The 23,119-nt window shown below is 43.0% G+C and overlaps 1 protein-coding gene and 1 long non-coding RNA gene across 31 annotated transcripts in view; one reads left to right on the forward strand and one right to left on the reverse strand.

Moving 5' to 3' along the window:
* Positions 1 to 2,823: 2,823 nt before the first annotated feature.
* LOC309867955 lies at positions 2,824 to 18,637 on the reverse strand. Its single transcript, XR_014313411.1, has 5 exons — positions 18,068 to 18,637; positions 12,567 to 12,661; positions 7,651 to 7,747; positions 6,076 to 6,165; positions 2,824 to 3,118 (listed from the first exon to the last, which is right to left on the reverse strand). It is a non-coding gene; the product is annotated as an uncharacterized lncRNA (long non-coding RNA).
* Positions 18,638 to 18,702: 65 nt separating this feature from the next.
* The window catches only part of HERC1 (HECT and RLD domain containing E3 ubiquitin protein ligase family member 1), a 185,803-nt gene continuing 181,386 nt past the window's right edge, over positions 18,703 to 23,119 (forward strand). For 13 of the 30 annotated variants that reach the window (XM_082737138.1, XM_082737154.1, XM_082737144.1 and 10 more), the window contains exon 1: positions 18,703 to 18,874. The gene's annotated coding sequence lies outside the window, so the exon portion shown is untranslated. The remainder of the gene's footprint in view (positions 18,875 to 23,119) is intronic. The other 17 variants (XM_082737137.1, XM_082737166.1, XM_082737161.1 and 14 more) reach the window with 2 other exon arrangements.

Raw genomic sequence — 23,119 nt, forward strand, 5'->3', positions numbered from 1 at the left:
CAGACCAGAGCAGGGGAAAAAGGAGGAAGGGCTTGGAGGGCAAATGGCAGAAGCACAGGATGGGCCCAGAGGGAAGAGTGGGGAGAGAGAGACAGACAGACAGACAGACAGACACGTGGGGAAAGGCAGAGGCAACAGCGGAGGCCTTAAATGTGAGCAGGAAGGAAACATCAGGCCTGAACTGGCCTGAATGTCTACTACAGTTTGGACTCAAGCAGTGGGAGGTGCTGCAGAGCGCCACCACATAAAATTTTTATCACTTGTATCTGGTCTCTCATTCCTGGCTGCTGCTTTAGAGAGAGGAATCTGGCTCTCCTGGCTGGCCTTCCAAACCTGCCTCTGCCCTTCTCTGTCAAGACTGAACCTTGCTGGACACCAGTCTAAAGCACTGCCCTTGAGAGCCCTTTACTATCTGGCAGGTACCAGACAGGTACTATCCATGGGTTCATGTGACGCTGATGGCCCCCAGGGCACCCACGGTCACTGCGGCAGCAGAGGAAGGCAGCACACAACCCAGATGCAACTGGGGCCTTCAGTTTAGCTGAAAATTTAACCCTTCAGATTCTTTACTGCTCTAGAAGGCCTCGTTTCCAGAAGGGGAGAGTTTGCTCGGCCTCAGTAGAGCCAGGACTGGTGGGCCCATTTCTGAGGAGGAAAGCTCTAGTTAAGGAAGAAGTTTTAACAGGTAGAGCAGCCAGCCATGGTACTGGCTGTCTTGTGAAGCAGTGAGGTTCCTGTTCTAGGAGGTATTCTATCAAGGGTCTGTCTAAAACCTGTAGGGGAAGCCTGCTGTGGTAAACAGGATGGAATGCATTCTCTATTGCCTGTAGCTCTGCCTAACTCTGAATCCTGTGGGTACCCAGCCTCTCCTTTCATTCTGATCCTGTTTCTGACACATCCTTCTTCAGACTGAGGCCAAGTTCAAATTCCATGATCCCTGGTGAGGGAGCATCTGAGGGGAGGTGCGTGCAGCTCACTCAGTGGGCCTTTCTCTTCCTGCCTGACTTTGGGTTGCAGAAACTGGCCATTGGTGGGTGTGGTAGAGAGACTAATGGTGCCTTAAAGATGTTCACGTCCTAATCCCTGAGCTTATGAAGAGGTTACCTCAGGTGGCAAGAGGGACCTTGCAGACTTGATTAAGGATCTTGAAATGGGAAAATATGCCTGATCATTTAGGTGGGACCCAAAGTAATTAAGGGTCAGAAAAAAAGATGTGAGGGATATGCTTTAAAGATGGAAGAAGGGGCCCTAAGCCAAAGAATGCAGGCTGGAAAAGCAAGGAAATGGGTTTTCCAAGAGCCTCCAGGAAGAATGCACAGCTGACACCCCAGATTTCAGCTCCATAAGACCCACTTCTGACCCCCAACACAGTAAGATAGATAATAAATTCTCATTTTAGGGGCACCTCGGTGGCTCAGTGGGTTAAAGCCTCTCCCTTCAGCTCTGGTCATGACCCCAGGGTCCTGGGATTGAGCCCCGCATCGGGCTTTCTGTTCAGCAGGGAGTCTGCTTTCCCCTCTCTCTCTGCCTGCCTCTCTGCCTACTTGTGATCTCTGTCTGTCAAATAAATAAAATCTTTTTTAAAAAATTCACATTTTAGGTCACTGAATTTGTGGTAACTTATCAAAATAGGAAACTAACCTAGAGAGCTTGTGACCAAGGCCCAAGATAGCTAGCACACAGCCTGGTAGTCAGGAGGAAACCAATCTCTCATCCAAAGGGAGTAACAGGGCCATTAAGAGCACTGGCCTTCAAGGCGGATAGGCCGGGTTCAAATCCCAGCTCTGCTACATTACACAATGTCTCAGAACCCCAGCTCCGTGTCCATTAAATGGGAGTATTAATATCCATCTTTGCCCAGGACGGTTGTGAAGATGAAATACAAGCACGCAGGTAAAGTGCTCAGCACAGTGCCCAGGACACCGGAAGGCCTGGATACCTAATAGTGGAACTAATTCTCATTCCCACCACCGTAGCCACCTCCCACCACTGCAGTTACTACCACCGTTCCTGTGACTATTTCTGCCCCCACTACTCCTACCACTGGCAGCAACGGCAAGAGACAGATCTGTGGCTGAAGAGTCGAGCACGTGCCACAAGAAGGATGAAGAGAGACAGCAGCAGGGAGGAGGGAGGCTGGGATTCAGAAGGGTCAGAGGGTGGAAGTCGCCACTTCAAACTGTTAGTTGAGATTGACTTTGGCCTGAGGGCACTTGAGGCTAGATGTCTGTTTCTGGGGGTGCAGCGTGCTGGCTCCGAGACCCTGACTCAGAATCACCGGCCAAGGCCTTCCATTTGTGTTTCTGTCTGGTCCATCCTCCTTGTTTCCAGGCCTGGAGCTAGGGGAGCACCAGAGGCATGCAGCAGCGTCAAAGAGCCCAGAGTTCAAGGCCTGGTCCTCTCCTCTGGAAGACAAACCAGGATCCTGAACCCAAGTACACATTCATTTCTTCATGGTATTTCCCAGTTGAGAAAACAGGTCAGATAGCAAAAGAATGTGCAGGCAATGTACAACCCCCTCCTCCTCATCTCTGTAATTCTCTCCCTCCATGCTTCTTTTCTTTGAATGTGCAGAAAGGCACCAGGTGGCTTTCCCCTAAGACACGGGGTTTGATGAGCAACACACTAAGGCGGTATGTGGTAGCTATTTTTAGCATACCCTACCACCCAATGTGGTGGTTAAGAATCTTCCTCAGAGCGAGAGAAAACCTAGCCTCACACTCTGGCTTTGTCACTTTTTCGCTGTGTGGCCTTGTGTGGTCTACATTCCATAACTTCTCTAAGCCTCGATTTCCTTGCCTTTAAAAACCACTAAATTGGAGATACCTTCTAGAACTTTTATAAAGAGAAAGGTGGTGATCCGTATATGGTACTCAGCACACAACCTGGACTTCAGCAATTACTGGGGAGATAGTGATGATTGTTGTTAGTATTGCTGTCGTGTTACTGTCATTTTCAGAAAAAGCTTCAACTCCAGACTGGAGGGAGTCCCAAATCTAGGTAGCAACTTGGCTTTACTTCTCCATGTTGTCACAGCAGCCTGAGACCACATGCTTGGCAAGGACCAGGAGGTCAGGCAGCCTGAGGATCTTGCTGGTAGGTTCAGCTAGGCACAGCTCTAAGAGACAAGGAAGAGATGTTGACAGGTTCCAGATATGCTCCACAGCTGTTGTAGGGGGATTGGGGCTGTCTGTCCCAGGAAACCATGAAAAATACACACACACACACACGTCTCTCCTATGAAGCCATTAAAAAAATGTTGCTGGGAAACTGGCTTCTCAATTCTTGTGTCTTTGGACAAAAGGGTTGAATTAGTGAGCAGGCTAATTTTAGTCATGACTGAGAAAAACACACCTGAGCAATCATGATGCCCCAGGTTTAACTCAAACAGGGTGACTGGGAGCAAATTTTCCCAGGGTACAAACAGGACATAGAGAATGAGTCCAATGACAATTTTGAAACAGCTTTGAACTCATGGCTCTGGAACGTCAACAGTGAGACAAGCAATCTCCTTCTCACTATATCCTTTGAGAAGGTAATTTGGCTGTTGGTGTCAAAGGGTTTTTTTCCTTTGTGCTTGATAAATCTATCTCTGAGACTCTATTCCAAACAAATAATCCACAAGCTTAGGAAGGGTTGTATGAGTGTGGTTGTTCATTGCCTCTTTGAGTATAAGACTCAAAAGATGGAAACATCCTAAATATCAGCCTAAAGGTCTAACAGTAGAGGGCTGGTTAAATGAACCGCAGCATATTTATCTGGTGGAATATTAGACGGCCATTGCTAATGAGAATCGCAAAGTCCCTGCAGCAGCACAGGAAAAGCCTTCTGGTCTATATCAAGTGAAAGAGTCAGACACAGAACGGTAAAAGCATAACCGTGTGAAAGACTAAATAGGAAAATTTGATTGGGAAGAGTTACAGAGATGTTATTAGTGATGATGTTAGGAAGATGGAGGAACTGTGGGGGACGTTTTTGGTACATGCTCCAAGTTTTAAACTTTATAGTTACATAACTTGTCATGGTAGGCAGAACGACCACCCAGAGCTTCCCCAGAAAGCCTCCCCCAGAGATTCTAGAAGGAACATAGCCCTGCCAGCACCTGGTTTTTAGCCCAGTGAGATCTATTTTGGACTTCTGACCCCCAGAATTATTAGATAAGAAGGTTGTTGGTTTAGGCCACTATATTTGTGGTGATAGGAAATAAATATATGTAATAAAATTAAATTGTCTAATGTATATAACAAAAAATTAATTCCCTAAACTGCCATTTATTACAGAAGTGTGTCATCAAATAGAGTGGAATCATTATATATTTTCTTTACACTGATGATATTCTCTTGAATGAGGAAGAGGCTTAATTAGTAGCACTGGCTTTGGAACATGCAGACCAGAATTTGCATCTCAGCCCCTCAGCTGTGTGACCTTGACTCATAAGTTCCTAGAAGACTGCTTTGATCTTTTAACCTACCTAACTTGTGGACTGAGATATAATCATTTTCAACTGCATTGGGCCTTGAGAGGATAGAACTGGTTTTTTTCTTTTCCTTAAATCATTTTTTTTGAAATTCTAAAATTTCAAAAATTTAAATTTTTGAAGTTATAACATTTTTGAAATTATAAAAATAATATAATATTACAAACAAAATTGAAAATATAGAGGAAAACTCCCATAATTCCTTTACCTTAACACAATAACTCTTCCATGCCTTTTCTTCTCATCTTTTTTCATATGCACATTGTGTCAGTCCGGACTCAGTTTCAAGTAACTAAAACTCAACTCAAAATAGCTCAAGTTAAAAAAAGAGGTTTTTTGGTTCAATAACTGGGAAGTGCCCTGGCTTTTGAAACGGCAAGGTTCATGTGCTCAGGTGATAGAAAGTTCCTGTGTCTCTCCAGGCACTGGCTCTGCTTTCTTCTGTGTAGCTTCAGCATCCAAGGGGCTCTCTCTTTGTGGGGTGAAGAATGGTTAATAGCATGAAGAGGTTTCTGTGGTCCTGACAACTCTTCATTCCAGAGGAAAATAAAGTAGCCACATGCCAAATATCATGCTAAGACTCTGACTGGCCTGCCATCCATCTCATGCACTTGGACAAACCAGTGTGGGTAGGGGAAGGGGGTGTTGTGATGGTCTAGGCCTGCCCTACATGCCCACTCCTGCAGGCAGGGATTAGAAGGAACAGGGTGGTTGCCATACAACTGAGGGGAAGGGCAGTTAACAGACAGGATATGACAGGGAATGCAAAAACAGGAGCCGTCCTCTATCCATATTTTATAACATGAATAATTTGTATTTCATTCCGAAGTCTTTTTTTTAAAGATTTTATTTTTAAGTAATCTCTATACCCAATGTGGGGCTCAGACTCACATGGCTGAGATCAAGAGCTCTACGGTCCACCAACTGAGCCTGCCAGACACCCCCATTCCAAAGTCTTCACAACGATCATTTTAATAGATTTTGGTTTGCAGTGTACCATATTTTGCCTAACCTCTGTTAAATAGTGTTGGCTGGGGGGTGACTGGGTGGCTCAGTGGGTTAAAGCCTCTGCCTTCAGCTCTGGTCCTGATCTCAGGGTCCGAGCCCCACACTGGGCTCACTGCTCAGCAGGGAGCCTGCTTCCCCCTCTCTGCCTGCCTCTCTGCCTACTTGTGATCTCTCTCTGTCAAATAATTAAATAAAATCTTTAAAATATATATATAAATAAAAAATAAATAGTGTTGGCTACTTGGATTGTTATAAAAATTCCTTCATTATGAATAATGCTATCATGAACCTTTTTGTGCAAATGTTTAACTCTGAAGTTTAGATTATTTCTGTAAGACAGATTCCCAAAAGAGGGTTTGCTGGGTTAAAGGTGGCAAATTGATTTCCAGGAGGGCTGAACAAATGCATAGGAAATGGTGCAGCTGCTTTAACTGAGAGGTAGAGCTGGGCTCCCTCCCAGGCCTTGCACGGGGAGGCGGGGAGGCGAGTTGACAGGATACCACAGACTGCTATGCCCCGAGGCTATGACCAAAGCAACAACAGGAAGTACACTTACCCAGCTTGAAACCAAAAAAAAAATGCAAACTCACTTGTAATTAGGGAAATGCACATTAGAGCCATCTTTCATCCATTAGGTTGGTAAAACTTGAAAACACTGGTGACATATGGTGCTTGGGAGCCTGGAGAAAGAGGCACCCTTATCATCAGCTAATAGCGAGGGCAGTTAGGACAGATTTTGGGGAAGTAGTCTGGCCACATGGCTAAGACCAATCTGAAAACACCTCCATTGCATCACAGAATTGCCATTTCTTTCGTGGTGGGAATATTTAAGAACTACTCTTGTAGCAACTTTCCAGAATATAGTAAAGTATCATTAAGGGCATCTGGGTGGCTCGGCCAGTTAAGCATCAGACTCTTTTTTTTTTTTTTTTTTTAAGATTTATTTATTTGACAGAGAGAGAGAGAGCGAGCACAGGCAGGCAGAGGCAGAGGAAGAAGCAGGCTCCCTACCCAGCAAGGAGCCCGATGTGGACTTGATCCCAGGACACTGGGATCATGACCTGAGCTGAAGGCAGCCACTTACCCGACTGAGCCACCCAGGTGTCCCAAGCATTAGACTCTTGATTTCAGCTCAGGTCATGATCTCCTGGGTCCTGAGATTGAGCCCCACATCTGGCTCTGGCTAAGCAAGGAGTCTGCTTGACATTCTCCCTGCCTTCCCTCTGCTCCTCCCCCTACTTGCTCTCTCTCTCAAAATAAATAAGTGAATCTTAAAAGAAAAAGAATACAGTACAGCAGAATTAACTATAGTCACCATGCTGTCCATCAGGTTTCTGGAATTTACTTATGTTCTAAATGGAAGTTTGTGCTCTTTGACCAACATCTCTCCAAATCCCCTGGTAACCACTTTCACTTTCTGTTTCTAAGAGGCTTTTTTAGATATCATACCATATTTGTCTTTCTTCCTTCCTCCCTTTCTTTTTCTTGTTTTAAAGTAAGCTCTACCCCCAACATGGGGCTTGAATTCACCATCCCAAGATCAAGAGTCACATGCTCTATGGACTGAGCCAGCCAGGTGCCCCCCAAAATTTGTCCTTCTACAACCATTTTATTTCATTTAGCACAATGTCCTCAAGGTCAAGCTATATCATTGCAAGTGGCAGCATTTCCTTCCTTCCCATGAGTGAATAATATTGTAATATTTAAGAATATCAGATCAGCCCATTGTATACCTTATGTTTACACAACATTATATGTCAATTATATTTCAATACAGCTGCAAAAAATTGATCTCAGAGTCTCATGTTTGTGAATCTGTTCAACAAAAGCAAGGTACTGAGTCTATTTCCTGGCAGTGTCGGTTTCTCTTTCTTCACAGGTTATAGCTTCCTGCATGAGCTAGAGCTATCAGGTGTCTTTGGCCTTTGGGGTGCCATACCCACCTTTGCCTTAAATAGCTAAGCAGTCGATGTGGAGCATGGCAGAGGTGGCTATCTCCAGTGGTTATTTCCCCTTCTTGCTTTTAGTAATAGATCCCACAGAGCCTATGACCACCCCGCCTCCCTTACAGCTAGGTGTGGCTATATGAATATGTTTTGGCCAAGATGAGATGCGTGGAAGGGAAGTCTGCAAACACCAATTGTGGAACAATCAGATTTGTTCACCTGGAAACTTCGGCCTCTGAGAGATACCAGTGAATATCTTCTGGTCTCTTGAACTGAGAAGAAAGAGAATTGGGACCTTTAGGATAGCTGCTTTCTGCTGCAAGAAGAACAGAGAAACAAGGAGAGATGGTTTGCAAAGAAAGGCAATACAAACCAAGAGGCAGGATGGGGACACTGTGAAGTCTGAGGGGATTCAGAGCCCCTGTGCCAGTCCTGGCTCTCATTCCTCATGAATGAAGTCACACTGTATCGCCCTCACCCCGCAAGGACGACAAGACGCCCTGGTTCGGATGCATCTTCTCTCTCTTTATTTCCACAAGTCTACACACTTATATACGCTTACATGACCAATCAGCGAACAGGGTACAGGAGGGAGCGAATCAGGCTGTGCACCTAAACGAACAACTTTGCTAGCAACCAATGCTGTTTACTTCCTCTTTGGGCGTTCTGCTTAGTCTCACGAGGCAATCCTAACCTGGCAACTAGCCAGGCGCCATCTTTTAATGGCGGAGGCCGCCCTGGCCAGGGGCCTGCCTCCGACAACACTGCTCCTGTGCTTGGGTCCTTTTAATAGAGTCCCCATTTTCCTTCAGCTAATTTGAACAATTTTTCTGTCATTTGCAAAAAGGGGGGACTTTATAAAGATAGAGCCTTCCAGAATAACCCTTTCTTTGGCAGAGGCTAGCCAATAAGGTGTGGCGGGAAAATTTACTGAGATGATGTATTTTGCTTTTGCAGTTGTGTAAGAATTAGAATAACAGCCATTTGTTTATTTATTCTTGGGATTTTCCCTCTCTCTTCTGAAAAGATAGACAGGCTTCGGGGTTTCCTGCCTCAGAGGAACTTTGAGCTACAGGGGTGTGAGAAGTTACTTAAGGCAGTCTGCTGCCCTAGGTTCGATTTCCAAAAGTTTGAGTTCCCTGGGACGATTATTCAGGAGGAAGGGAGAGAGGTTCTAGGAAGGGTGGGTAGAAGCTGAGACAGTGTAGAGAGAGTCCTTGAGATAGGAGAGGGATACAAGTCTGTAGGTTCTATGACCTTTGAGAACTTATAACCTAACTTGGCTTATCTCAAGAAGATTCCAGAGCTCCAGAGGGGACCAGAAGTCCCATGCATCCAGAAAGTTTGGATCCTGGTTTTCTGTGCCTTTATGTCATTTCCTGACCAAAAAAATTTATTTATAAAAACAGGAGAAGTCTGTACAGATTCAGCCCACATAACAAGGGTTTGCTAACTCTTAAATCTTCACTTACCAGCCCTCAGTGCATTAATAGATGTGGGCCTTACACATCACTGGATTTAAAAAAAAAAATTTTTTTTTTAAGAGAGAGAGAGAACAAGTGGGGAGGAGGATCAGAGAGAGAGGGAGAAGCAGGGACCCTGACGTGGGGCTCGATCCCATGATACTGAGATCATCACCCAAGCTGATGGCAGAAGCCTAACCCACTAAGCCACCCAGGTGCTCCATCAGTGGATTTTAACATCATAAAAAGTGAGACAACCAGGCACTGTGTGCCTCCTATGGTCTTGCTAAAGACTCCTTATAGTCTTGCCAAAAGACCCAACCTGAGTCTAATTCAGTCTATGGAAGCAGCTACATATTTGCAGGAAATATAGGGCACAGAGAAACATGTTGAAAATCAGCAAAATCTGGACTGTGGGAAGCTGTATGAGTCAAAAAGATTCTTCAACAGATTGGGTAAAGTGACAGGATAGAGGGAGGAGATTCAAATTGAAAGAGATTTAGGGTTGTATTGTTTTGGAGAAGAGTGGGCAGCACTAAACTCCAGTTTGGGGATGTATGTATTATTGGGTGAGTATTATAAAAATCAAGGTCTGGACAGGGTTGCATTTTTTTTTTCAAGATTTTATTGATTTATTTGACAGAAAGATCACAAGTAGGTAGAGTGGCAGGCAGAGGGAGAGAGAAAAGCAGGCTCCCCACTAAGCAGGAAGTCCCTGAAGTGAGTGTCAGTCCCAAGACCCTGAGATCTGACCTGAGCTGAAGGCAGATGCTTAACCGACTGAGCCACCCAGGCCACCCACCCAGGCGCTCCAGCAGGGTTTTTTTGCTTTTGTTTTGTTTTGTTTTTATCATGCAGGTCACCTTACCAGTGCTGATCTGGAAATTTCAGACTGACCTTTAAAAGGTCACATTCCTAAGGATTGTAATTAAATCTTGGTTTGCTGTCATGGTGGGGGCAAATGACTCCACTTGGGACTTTTTTAACAAAGACCATGATAACCTTGTTTGATTACCAGCATCCAGGCATTTCCGAAGCTTGATACAGCCATGGAATGTTCATTTGTATGAACCAAGAAATCCCTTTTTATTTACACTGCTTTGGTTTGTAACCAAGAGTTCATCCCTGTATCTGTAGATCTTTGAAAAGCTGGTATATTTCTCAAGATATCGCTGGTTTTATTGGAATTTTGGTGATTGCTTCAACTATCTGTGGTAACTCGCATTCATTGCCACAGGCAAACCTGTTCTTCATTCTCCAGATGGTCTTGAAAGCTTTATTCCATATTTCATAATGGTGGAGTCCATTATCATTCACTAAGGCATGGTTCATTCTGACCTTGTTTGAAAATTGGCAGAGGAGGGGATTGAAAATTGAAGGAGGGGATGGGAAGGAATGTTCTATCAAAAGGGAATAAAAATCCCACCACTGGGAATAGTTAGTGCATTTGTTGGGGTAAATCAAGACTAAAAGAAGTAGTGGACATTCCTGTGTTTCAAAGATCATTCTTTCACCCATTCACCCTATATTTATTGATTTTCAGGCACTGAACGTGATAGCCCCAGTCCCTGAGCTCAGGAAACTCATAGCTGGGGTTGGTGGGGTGGGGTGAAGAGCTAAGTGGTACAATCTGAAGAGCTCCTGGGGGCTTATTTGTCTTTTTTTTTTTTTTAATATTTTTTATTTATTTATCAGAGAGAGAGAGGGAGAGAGAGCGAGCACACACAGACAGAATGGCAGGCAGAGGCAGAGGGAGAAGCAGGCTCCCTGCCGAGCAAGGAGCCCGATGCGGCACTCAATCCCAGGACGCTGGGATCATGACCTGAGCCGAAGGCAGCCGCCCAACCAACTGAGCCACCCAGGCGTCCCGGCTTATTTGTCTTTGGTTTGATTCATTCCCCATTCTAGCTTCTGAAATTTCCATCATATGAGTTATTCTTTTTTTTTTTTTTAAGATTTTTATTTATTTATTTGACAGACAGAGATCACAAGTAGGCAGAGAGGCAGGCAGAGAGAGAGAGGAGGGAAGCAGGCTCCCTGGTGAGCAGAGAGCCCGATGCGGGACTCGATCCCAGGACCCTGGGATCATGACCTAAGCTGAAGGGAGAAGCTTTAACCCACTGAGCCACCCAGGTGCCCCCATATGAGTTATCCTTAATATTATTGCAATACTCCCAGGAGGTCCCATTTAGAATGAAAAATGTATTTAAAATGTGTTAACTAGGGGCGCCTGGGTAGTTAAGTTGGTTAAGAGTCTGCCTTTGGTCATGATCCCTGGGTCCTGCTCAGTGAGGAGCCTGGGTCTTCCTCTATCCTCCTATCTGCCCTCCCCTATGCCCCGCTCTTGTATTCTCTCTCTGTCAAATAAATAAATAACATCTTTAAAAACAATAATAAAATTAGTTAACTAGAGGGACTTTAGGACACACTATCACTATGGTGAAGAGTAGGAGAGGATTTTTTTTTTTTTTTGGAAATAAGCTCTATACCCAGCGTGTGGCTTGAACTCACCATCCTAAGACAAGAGTCAGATGTTCTATGGCCGGAGCCAGCCAGGAACCCCAGGACAGAGGGATTTTGATAAGAAGACAGTCTTTGGAAAGAATCTGCAGCCCTGGCCAGCCAGGAGGTATTGTCTAAGGTAAGGGAAGGAGATGACAGTGGGAGAAAAGGTAGGTTAAAGAGGAGTTGAGAAATTCCTACTATTTCACCAGTTTTCTCAGGTTCTGGTGGTACCCATGCCTTGAATATCTTTCTCTGGTAAGAAAGTGGGACTTATTTTGTATTCTAGTCTTTGAAGGCAGATGTATCTGTGTTTGACCCCAGCCTTGCTACTTACTAGAAAGTACCAAATTACTTCTAAACTCAGCCTCAGTTTCCGTATCTGTATAAGACACTATTCATAGATGGTGGCTGGGGGGTGGGGGAGGGTGGGGAGTAAAAGATACTTATGTATATAAAGAGCTCAGCCCAGAGCCCAAGCACATGGGTTTTTATCAGTGAATGTTAGTTCCTGTACTTGGTTGAAAAATCCCAGTCATTTGACAGCGTTTAGGTCAAAAAGACAAGAAATTTCAAATGATTCTTTACATTAGCTTTATAGATGACTTTTTGGAGAGGTGGGGAGAAAGAAAGAAAGACTGACCTAGCCCAATCTCTTTCAGTTGACATTTTCACAATCACATTTGTTAATATCCTACTTTCTATTTATTTTGTAGTATTTCTCTTCCTGGCCTATTTTAGCCCCTAAGTCAGACCCCAACTAACCCCCTCTATATCAGAGACAAGGGGTCATAGAATTCTTCCCTTCCATTATCTATTTTTTTCAAAGTAACAGCTTTGGGTACCTAAGACAATCAGGAAATAAGAGGAATTTCCTTTTCTGGACAACAAATAATTAAAAATAATGATATATTGAGTCCTGGCTATGCACCAGGCAAATGAGCTCTGCATCTTACATGGTTTCTTTAATGTTTCTTTAATGTTTACAACCACCAGGTGAGTGGGGATTATTATCTCAGATCTATAGGGCCCTATAGGGTTGTTCTGAAGTTTAAATGAAATAATGTTTGAAAAGTGCTTATAACATCTAGATTCAACAGAGGTTAGCTGTCACGATTACTGTTACTTTTCAGTGAGGAAACTGAGGCTCCCACTAGTTAAGATACCCACCTAAAGTCAACCAGCTACAAGGCCAAAGAAGGATCCCATGTCTCACTGTCATTAGAGTGGATGTGAGAGAGCCATCATGATTCACAACATCTTGACTGAAATGACAAAACATTAATCAATTTGAACAACAACAAAATTTTCAACCCCATTTTAACCTCATAGTCCAGTGAACGTTCATCCTAATTTTGAGCCAACACATCCCCACCACTGCCCCAGAGCCCCCCCATTAAAAAGTCCCTTTTACAGATGCTAAATTCGCTTCTTACCATCTCCCAGAGCACAGTCTTACAATTCTGGCTTCCCAGATCCATCCCCCACTTTTTCTCAGATGTGAGTGAGTACTATGGTGTACATCTACCACGTGCCCGGCCCTTTCTCTTGGCCCCTTGGATTGTTGTAGGGATGAGTATTGATCTAAGCCTGGCCAATCAGTACTTTCTCCCCGCCCAGGATTTCTCTTAATTTACCTAAAAATGGTTATTGCATTGTAAGCCTAAGGGAGGGAATTTGTTAGTGCCGCTTAGATGGGCTTTGTCCTGGTATATGTGATATTTAGAATGTGGACTTCAAGTGGAAGCCCTGGGAACCCTGGAAGGCTTGCTTTCAGCAAGAAGGGACTCCATTTCCAAAAGAACCACCTGCCAATCTTGTGGTTCTAGTTTCCCAGCTTCCTTTCGAACCTCTTTGGCAGATCCATTATTTGTTAACATTAGGGAGAAAAGAGGTAATGAGTGTGTTCTCATATGTAGATATATTTAAAAAATTCTAAGCAACGTTTGTGGCTTGGAGGCTGGTGTTTTGAGAATACATTATTAGCAGAATATGTAAATTTTTATATTAGCTGTCAGCTTCCCTCTCAAATTCTACCACCTGGATGAAGTTCTCTCTGACCTGAAATCTACATTCCCTTTTCTGAGTTCTGAGGATATCTTTTTGCACTTTCTTTTAGTTTGCGTCATATGCTTTTTACTGACTGCTGTTTTGTGTGTGTGTGTGTTTGTGGGTTTTTTTTGCAGGTCTTTGTCTTCCAGAATAAATTTAATTGGTTTTGGGTTTGGCCAATTTTAAATCTTAGCTGTACCCAGAGAAAATTACAATGGTTACACTTTGTTTAAAGGATGAGGTATTCCAGAGGACCTATTAAAATACCTATCATGCATCTATAAATATCCAGTTACAATAAACATCTTGCCCTTCCTTTATATCCTGCTGCTTTGGGGGAACAATAGGGTAAACAAGTTTCAGAAGCTGGGCACCCAACTTTACAATTTTGCTCATTCAACCGATGAAAAATATACAGGAATAGAATCCACATTGTTGGTTATTTAGTTAACTTTTTATGGATGTTTGTCACGTCTTTCATTTTTAGAACCCTAGAGTGCATGGACCAACTTTGTACAGCCTATTGTTCTGGCATGGTGTCTTATACCCAGTAGGCTCTGAGAAATGATTGAATGATGTGTACACTCTTTTAGAGTTTCTTTGCAGGGTAACATGATTGAGAATAAAGTACTAATAGTCATCTCAGTCTTTTTGTAAAGAAATGGATAATAATAAAGATATTATTACCACAGTTTGGAAAAGTCTCTTGGCCTCCGACCTGCAGTATTACCCAGATCAGAAAGACTGGCTGAAAGGGACAACTGGGGACCAACTATGTGAGGTAGAATGCATTCTCTTTTCTCTGGTATTTAAACACAATCTGTAAGAACAAAATGTTTCCAATTAAGATACCACTGATTTTTCCTTCCATTAATTCCATTTTTCTTCCAAGCAAATGGGTGTATATAATGACTCCACATCAAAGAGTCTTTTCTAATGGTTAAAGAGATGTGAGTTTTATTGGAACAAAGCAGAATTCACAAGCCACAACAGAGCAACTTGTCAAAGTTATTTTATACTTGATTTACACATCATTCTTCATGAACTGGGCTGGTTCCTCATTGTATGTGCTGTCTTTCCAAAACTCCTTCCCCAAGAATGTTTCAGCTCTTTCTCCTTCCTCTTGCTCACTCCTTTCCCCCATGCTCTTGTCACTTACATTCTCCTCACATGGTATTCTAATGACCTATTTTCTCCCTTTCACCTCCTGTTAGACCAGAAGCTCCTTGAGGGCAGGTTATTAAAGCTCCTTCAACTGCGTATATTTGGAGCCTTGCAAAAGGGCCTGATTTGTTAGAAGAATGAATGATAACAATGCCTCACATTTATATGGCACTTTAGACTCATAAAGCACTTTCCTATGTTACTCGACTTCCATGACAGTCTGAGGTAGGCAGGAAACCCATTATCATCCCTATTTACAGATCTGAGAAGAGGTTCAGAAAGGCTGTGTAACCTAAGGGCAAATATACTGTAATTTCAGGAGACACAGGACTCATCACTATGGATTCCTGCTCTAGAGTCCTTTTTTTTTTTTTTTTTTTTTTAGATTTTATTTATTTATTTGACAGAGAGAAATCACAAGTAGATGGAGAGGCAGGCAGAGAGAGAGAGAGAGAGAGAGGGAAGCAGGCTCCCTGCTGAGCAGAGAGCCCGATGCGGGACTTGATCCCAGGACCCTGAGATCACGACCTGAGCCGAAGGCAGCGGCTTAACCCACTGAGCCACCCAGGTGCCCCGTAGAGTCCTTTTTTTAAACATTGAAGCTGTTTGTTTTCTGAACTATGTGGCAAAGGCAAAACAAACTTATTCCTTGGATTCTTTTCGCTTTCTGCCTCCACACTTTACTTCTCTCTGGGGTCTTTTCACTTCCGACTTAGCCCTACTGAGATACCGAAACTGAAAGACACCATAATAAAAATCTTTTTGCTCCTTTTCCTGCTTCTACTCATATGTATGTATGTGTATACATAGATATATGTGTGTATATATATATATATATAGTACATGGTATATGTGTATATATATATGGTATATGGTGTAAATATGTATATGTGTGTGTGTGTATGTATATATATATATATATATGACTACATGAATGTGTCTATATATATAATTTAAAATTTTTTTTCATTTTTAAGTTGGCTCCACACCTGACTGACCTGGTGCTTGAACTCACATTCTCAAGATCAAGAGTCACTTTCTCCACTGACTGAGCCAGCTGGGTGCCCCTCCTGCTTCTATTCTTGCTAGGACCTACACCACCACTTTACAAACACCTCATAACGCAAATAGTCTATGTCTTCCTTGTAAGGGACAAGGGGTTAATGATTTCTTTAGAATAGATTACATCTAAGGAAGGGCCAGGTGAGAATGACCACAGGAAGATATCATCTGCTTATTCCAGACCACTGGTGCTTAGACATCTCAACCCCAAGACCCCCTAGCTCCAAGGAATAACACCTTGGCCCTTGCCTTTGTTCTAATGGGTTCTTGAATGCCTGAGACGGCATGTATAGGAGACTACCATCCTTTATAAAAACCGCGGATCCTAAACAGATGTCTGGAGAGACTCTCCTTTCCTCTCAGATCTGTACCTGCCCTCTATACCTTCAATAAACTTTACTTTTACCTTCTGCTGATTCACATTTGACTTCTATCTTGCACACAGGCAGGGACTCTCTTAGCTAGTCCTGTGGGATGTCCTGTGGGTCCTTGGTCCATCACTACTTTTTATTTAGGAGCCACTTATTTCTTATATGCAGTTGAAAGATGAAAAATATATACTGTTGATTCTCCAGTGCCCCTCTGCCAGGGACCTCCTGGCTGAGATGTGGGATTGTAGCATATGTGGCAAGAGATGGGGATGATGTGTATGGGTGGGAAAAGATGTAGCTGATTGGCATGGCCACAGTGTGCTGCTCAGAGGACTTTCAGGGCAAGGGCGAGCAATGCTGAGCCTTGGGTTCCCTCTATCACCCCCTCCCAACTCCAACATTTTTCTCTAGGGAAAATCTGGATAAAATGAACTGGTAGAATGGGGGAGAATGATACAGTAAGACTCCAGCAGATGTTGATTTAAATATTAGAGTGTTGGGGCACATGGTTGTCTCAGTTCATTAAGCCTCTTCCTCTAGGTTTTGGCTCAGGTCTTGATCTCTAGTCATAATCTCAGGGTTTTGAGATCGAACTCCTTGTCCAGCTCCACACTCAGCATGGAGTCTGGCTGACATTCCCTATCTCTCTCTCTGTGCCTCTGTGGGTCCCTCCCTGGGCTCATACACATGTGCTCTTTCTCCCTCTCTCTCAAATAAGTAAATAAAATCTTAAAAATATATTAAAGAGGGTGTTAGAAAATGGGTGGAATGGTCAAGGTGAGGGTGAAAAGTCAATTCTTATTTGCTGACATTAACTGCATTTGATAATTGTGTGCAGTTGAACTCCAATTGTTCAGTTCTCCTTTGCACACGGCTCTGAGGGTGGAAGTTAAAGAAAGGAGGAACTCTCTCTAATGGCTTTTAAAATAAGCAGAATCTTTTTCTTTCTTCTTCTTCTTTTTCTTTTTTTTTTTTTTTTAAAGATTTTATTTATTTGTTTGACAGAGATCACAAGTAGGCAGAGAGGCAGGCAGAGAGAGAGGAAGCAGGCTCTCTGCTCAGCAGGGAGCCTGATGTGGGGCTCGATTCCAGGACCCTGAGAAAATGACCTGAGCAGAAGACAGGCGCCCCGCAGAGTCTTTTTCTTGAAAAAGAATGGGCAAAAACAGTAGTTTTGTAAATCCAAGATATGTGGAATGTCATGGGATGCGAGTGGCACAGATGCCTATCTCATCAGCAAGTTAAAATGAGAATAACAAGGGAACTTATTGGCCTTGTCTTAGCTTCACATGCAATACCCAAATCATAAAGCACTAGCACATCAATGACATAACTCCACATATACCCACTCCCTCACATCTAGTTACCAGAAATAGATAACATATTTCATATGCAGAAACTTAAAAGACATATAATGAGGCCTACCACTTAATGAGTAATTAGTATGTGCCAGGAACTTTATATATATTTTACAGGAACCCTGTGATAATAAGAACTAACATTATAAGTTAACAGATAAGGACAGAGGTTTAGGGAGATCAAGCAACGTGCCCAAGGTCATGTACCACTTAAGTGGAACTCCAGAATTCTCACCTCTGTCTGATACTGGGCTTGGGCTAAACTGCATCATCTATGTCCAATTTAACCACTGGCGAGCACTCCCTCTTCTGCCTGTATCATAATTTTTACATGGACTCCTCCTATGCCCCCATTTAGATCGTGAGCTTGTGGAGGGCAGAGACCGGCTCTAGATCCTCACTCAGTTACACAGTAACTCAGTAGAATATATTTAACGATGGACATCAGGAAGATGGCTAGAAATGTGGGAGTCCAGAACTAAGAAAAGATACAGAAGGGAGAAGACAGGAATATTCTTACAATCATTTAACGAGCACCTAGACCAGTGTTAGGAGCTGCGCGTACAGCGATGACCAAGCCAGTTAGCGTTCCCACCCTTCACAGGACTTCTTTGGGAAGGTCCAGGTCATGATCATGGATTAGGTCACCTAAACGGCAATTTACCTTGGTGTTCCTCAGAGGGGTGGCAGGCCCCAGCATCTGCAGGGTTCTAGCAGTCCTGCAGAGCAAAGACACGAGTAAGATAGAAGTGTGTCAAGTGAAACGCTTTTATATGATTGTACTTGACAGACCAGAAGTCTAGGGCCGGGTGTGAAGGGAGATAAACAGGCGCACAGCACCCGGCGTGCGTCCGAGATAAAGGGGTGTGGCCGCCCCGCCTCTGCTGCCAGCTTTTCCACGCGTCGCTTCGTTTCGCAGCATCGGGACTGCGGGAGGCGGGGGTATTCTTCGCCCACTATGGGGAAAACCGGGAGCCCTGGATGGCCCCTAACTCCTCACCGGCCTTTGTGAAACGTCTCCAATTGTGCCTCATAAACGGAGTCCGGCCCCCGCGGACGGACGGGTCTGTCTGGACGCCGCAAGGGCTGAAAGATGAGGACCGCGCGGTGGTGGGGCGTCCCTAGAATCTAAGTCAACAACACCCCCCTCCCAACCCCCGCCATTAATTCTCCTTTCCTTTTCCCCTCCTCCCGCAACCCAGCTCTGGCGCTCCTCCCCCAGCCCTTCTAGCCTCCCGCGCGGGGCCTGGGGGGCGGAGGGGCGGGGCGAGCGATCAAGACTGCGCGAGAGTTTCGCCCAAATCCCGCGAGACTTGCCTGCTGCCGCTGCCGCCGCCTCTTACGTCTTTCCCTTTGACAAGTCGCCGCTGCTGCAGCAAAAATAAAGGACGCGGCCGCCGCAGCCGCTGCCGAGCCGGGCTCGGGTCGCCGGAGCCGCGCCCCACCCCCGCCAGCTCCGGAGTCGCGAATGGTAACGCCTCTTCTGCCCTCCTGGTCGCCTGTGCGTGCGACCCACGGGCCAGGCAAGGCCGGCCAGGGCTGTTCCCGGGCCGCGGCCGAGCAGGGGGCCGCCGGGGTCCTTGGTGGGCGGCAGGCGGAGGCCTGAGAGAACCCTCCCGGCGCGGTGCGGGGCCTCGGGCCTCAAAGGCCTCCCGCAGCCTGAGCGCCTACAGAGCCGCCTTAGAAGCCGAGCCGCTCGCCTGGAGGGGTAGAGGGACCCGCCCCTCCGCCGGCTAGCTGTACTTGCCCCTCGGGGGTCGGGTCTCTGACCTTCTCCCCCATCCCTTTATCCGCTAACGAGGGTCCCTCCCTGGCCGGGGCTAGGGTCGGGGAGCAGCGGCCCGACTCCTGCGGGAGAGCCGCGACCCCCGTGCCCTCCCGTCGCCCACCACCTTTTGAGCGGTGGAGATTGGGACGACGTGTCTTTATCCTTTCCTCTGCTTTTGGGTGGGGGCAACTCATCATCAGGTCAACCTTTCTCCAAATTACCTTACCTGCCTCGGTAAAATAACCATTTATAAAACCTGTGCTACCAGGAAGGGGAGACGAGATGCATTGTTTAGTCTCTGGGTAAGATGAGGATGATGATGACAAGAGCTGTCCCAGGCAACATGGTGAAACCTTTTCTGTGATGAGTGGTAGATTCTTGGGAGACACGAGGACCGGAGCTGGTACCACCTTTCCCAGGAGGTTATGTAAAAGAAACGCTGTCCAACCCAGCGAGCTGTGAGCAGGGACAGATTTGCCTTACTTTTAAAATAATGTCTGTAGTTAGTAGAAAATATGGATAATCAGAATTAAAGAAATACCAAATCTGAACTCATTCTTGTAATTCCATTCCCAGAGATAGCATTTCATGGTTACTATTTTGGTGTGTTTCCTAACAGACACTTCATTTTTTCAGATAGTCCTTGGCTCATTGTTGATTGGGACTTCCCCCCGTTCTATGTATGTTTCAAAATGGTTTTATTTGAGTTACTTTGGCCCTGTCTGCTTGTATGTAGTACATAAGTGTTTTTTAGTTTTTCCTGTGGTGGGCGCTGAAAGGGAGAAGTGTTTGTTGAAGGCAAACTATGATTATTCACAGTGGGAAGAAACCTGTTTACCTTAAGGTTTTATAACATTGATTTCCATTGGTTATTTTTAGATCAGCGTCGTTATGTGACACTTTGTTATAGTGCCTTTGTGATTGGGATGGGATGGATACCTGCCTTTGATTATGTAGGTTTCTGTGGTGTGAGTTTTTACAAGCAAAATTGAGTGTCCTAGGTGTCTGTTTCTATGTATGCAAACATATGCACCTATACATGGGTTTATCTTGCAAGTGAGTTAAAATGTATTATTTTAGAAAAGAAAGCATTAGGTAGGGCAAAGAATAGTTTTGTAATATTTCTCCCAAATTATATGACGGGATTATATTGCAGAATGAAACATCTAGAGAGGTTAGAAATCTGGCAGCTTTAAAAAATAGGATAGTATCATTTTTCTTGGGTTGTCATTGTAATGGATTAGATGGCCTATTAAGGCCTTTTGTAATTCTAAACTTTTATGAATTTTGCCTTTCCTAAGTTTCTCTTATCACTTTGCTTCTTAAATTTCTAGTCATGCTGTTTATACGTGACACTTTCCCATTCATTTGCTGGTCATGTATTCCACTCCCAATGCAGACATCCTGGTGGTGCATGAGGAGAAAGCAAATGTAAATGGGTCACTTTGTTTAGTAATATAAACATTTTCTGCAAATCCTATTCGATGAAAGGAATTTCAGAGACTTATGTTCTTGATTGGGCTGGATTGGTTAGTAGAGGAGATAAATAATAAATAGCAAATTCTAATGTCTCAAGCTTTTTTTCCCAAAAGAGACAAAATTACTCCCTTCTGGTGTTAAAAAAGAAAAAGGAGAGACTCAATATATTAAACAGTTGATCTTTTAAAATTCAGATTTTTAGTAAAGTAACGATAATGAAGACTTTGTGGTTTGGTGTGCGGCAAGAAGTTTGTGTTAGGATAAAAGCAAATTGACTTGTGAAACAAATTTTGAATTTTATAGTTGAACAACTATGTAATAATAACTAAAAAACTTACTATAACCTGTTAAAGAGAATTTTTTAAATTGTAAATAAGACTTTGGCTTAACAGACAAATGAAATGTGTTATAGGCACATACTGCAGATTATCATGATGTTGAAAAAAATTAAATTGGTCACATCACTTAAAAAGAAGTTTGCAAAGTAAAGTCAACAATAGCTAGCAAATTTTTTTTGACCAAAAGAAACTGTAAGGGAACGTAAAGTAGCTAATTTACTTTTTAGATGTCAGATACGATTTTTATGATTTTAGTTTTTTCTGCTGTTACTGGGCCCTCTAAATTAATAGAATATTAAATTACAGATGAGATCCCTGAGCAAGGAAATATGACAGTTGGGTAAGATGATCAAGTGATGGATTTTATTATTTATTTTCAACTGTTTATTTTGAAATAATGTTAGACTTACAGAACTGTTGCAAAGATAGTGCAGAAATTTCCTACATAATATTCTTCTATATCATCTCCTGATGTTGATACCATAACATAGTACAATGATCAAAACCAGGATGTTAACTAAACTACAGACTTCATTGCAGTTTCACAAGTTTTACCCCTTATGTTTTTTTTCTGTTCCACAACCTACTTCAGTGCATTTAGTGTGGTATTCTCATTTCCTCCAATCTGTGATATCCCTCAGTTTGTCCTTGCTTTCATGATCTTCACATTTTTGATGAGTACTGTCAATTAATTTGTAGAATTTTTCTCATTTTGGGTTTGTCTGATGTTTTCCCCATGACTTGGTTGAAGTTATATATGTTTGCAAGAAAACCACACATGATGTGTCCTCAGTGCATCATTTTAGAGGGTACGTGGTGTTGGTATGTCTTACTGCTAGTGATGTTTTAACCTTGATTACTTTGTTAAGGTGACCTTTACCTTGTTTTCCACTGTAAAGTTACTGTTCTTCCTTTTGATACATATTATAGGGAAGATACTTTGAGACTATGCAGATATACTGTTTCTCCTCAAACTTTCTCCTGCTGATTTTAGCATGCCTTGATAGATCTTGTCTGGAGCAGTTATTGTGGTGTTTACCTAATGGTGATTTATATTTTCCTCTATTTTTAAAAACACATTATTGGAATTTTTCTGTTAGGAAGAGATACCTCTTCCTCATTTGTTTATTCAGTTACTTATTTATGTAATTATAATCTCATGGGTATTTGTTTTATTCTACATGTTGTAACCCAATAGTACTTTTTTATTCTCAACTTATTCCAGCTTTGGCCATTAAGAGCCTTTTCAAGTTGGCCTTCACTCTCTTTTGGACACTTCCTTATATTCTGGTATCATAGGCTATTTCTTGCTCATCTTGTATCTTTCCTTGTACCAGTCCTAGAATCAACAGCTTGTCTAAGGAACTCTATTGGAAAATAGAATTTAAATCAAGATCTGGCTGCTAGGTGTACTCACTGGGGGTGTCATTGCACGTAGGCCCTCAGAGGATAGTGCTAGGAAATATAGGTATAAATACCAACCCTCCCACACATACAAGTGAGCACACACACGTTTATTTATATATTTATCTTTCTATATATATTAAATATATAGAGTTCATATTGATAGATTCTAGTCTAATATGACACCACAAGGTTCATTCTAACCTTTACTGACTTCTTATTTGTATCACTTTTTCTAATAGTGAAAACCTGGATCTCGTTGTCTGTAGACACTAGATCATATAGATAATAGATTATATCCCATTTGCTTACTTTTATAGTGCACATCAAGTAGGTACTGATTGCTAACCCATTACCCTTATGAGAAACATATTTTTCTAATTAGAGTATAGGTTTTTTTTGTTTTTGTTTTTTTTTTTTTTGGTCTTTAACCTCATGGTATCTAGTCAAAATATTATTTTCCTAAGATATTAGGTTAGTTCATTTTTCCAAAACTTTCCCTTTAGAGTTATGTTATTCATCTGTAATGCAGTTTGGTTCTTTTCCTTTCTTTTTTTCTTTTTCTTTTTTTTTTTTTTTTTCCAGTTTGGTTCTTTTCTTACTCTTTGTATTCCATTCCATTCCATTCCAATCCTGGTTGATTTGATTATTTATTTATTTAGGTATATGAAACATTACCATGACTAAATACTACTACGTAAAATGATATAGAGAAATGTCACTTCTT

The sequence above is a fragment of the Mustela nivalis genome, assembly GCF_964662115.1.
Source record: "Mustela nivalis genome assembly, chromosome: 6".
NCBI lineage: Eukaryota > Metazoa > Chordata > Mammalia > Carnivora > Mustelidae > Mustela > Mustela nivalis.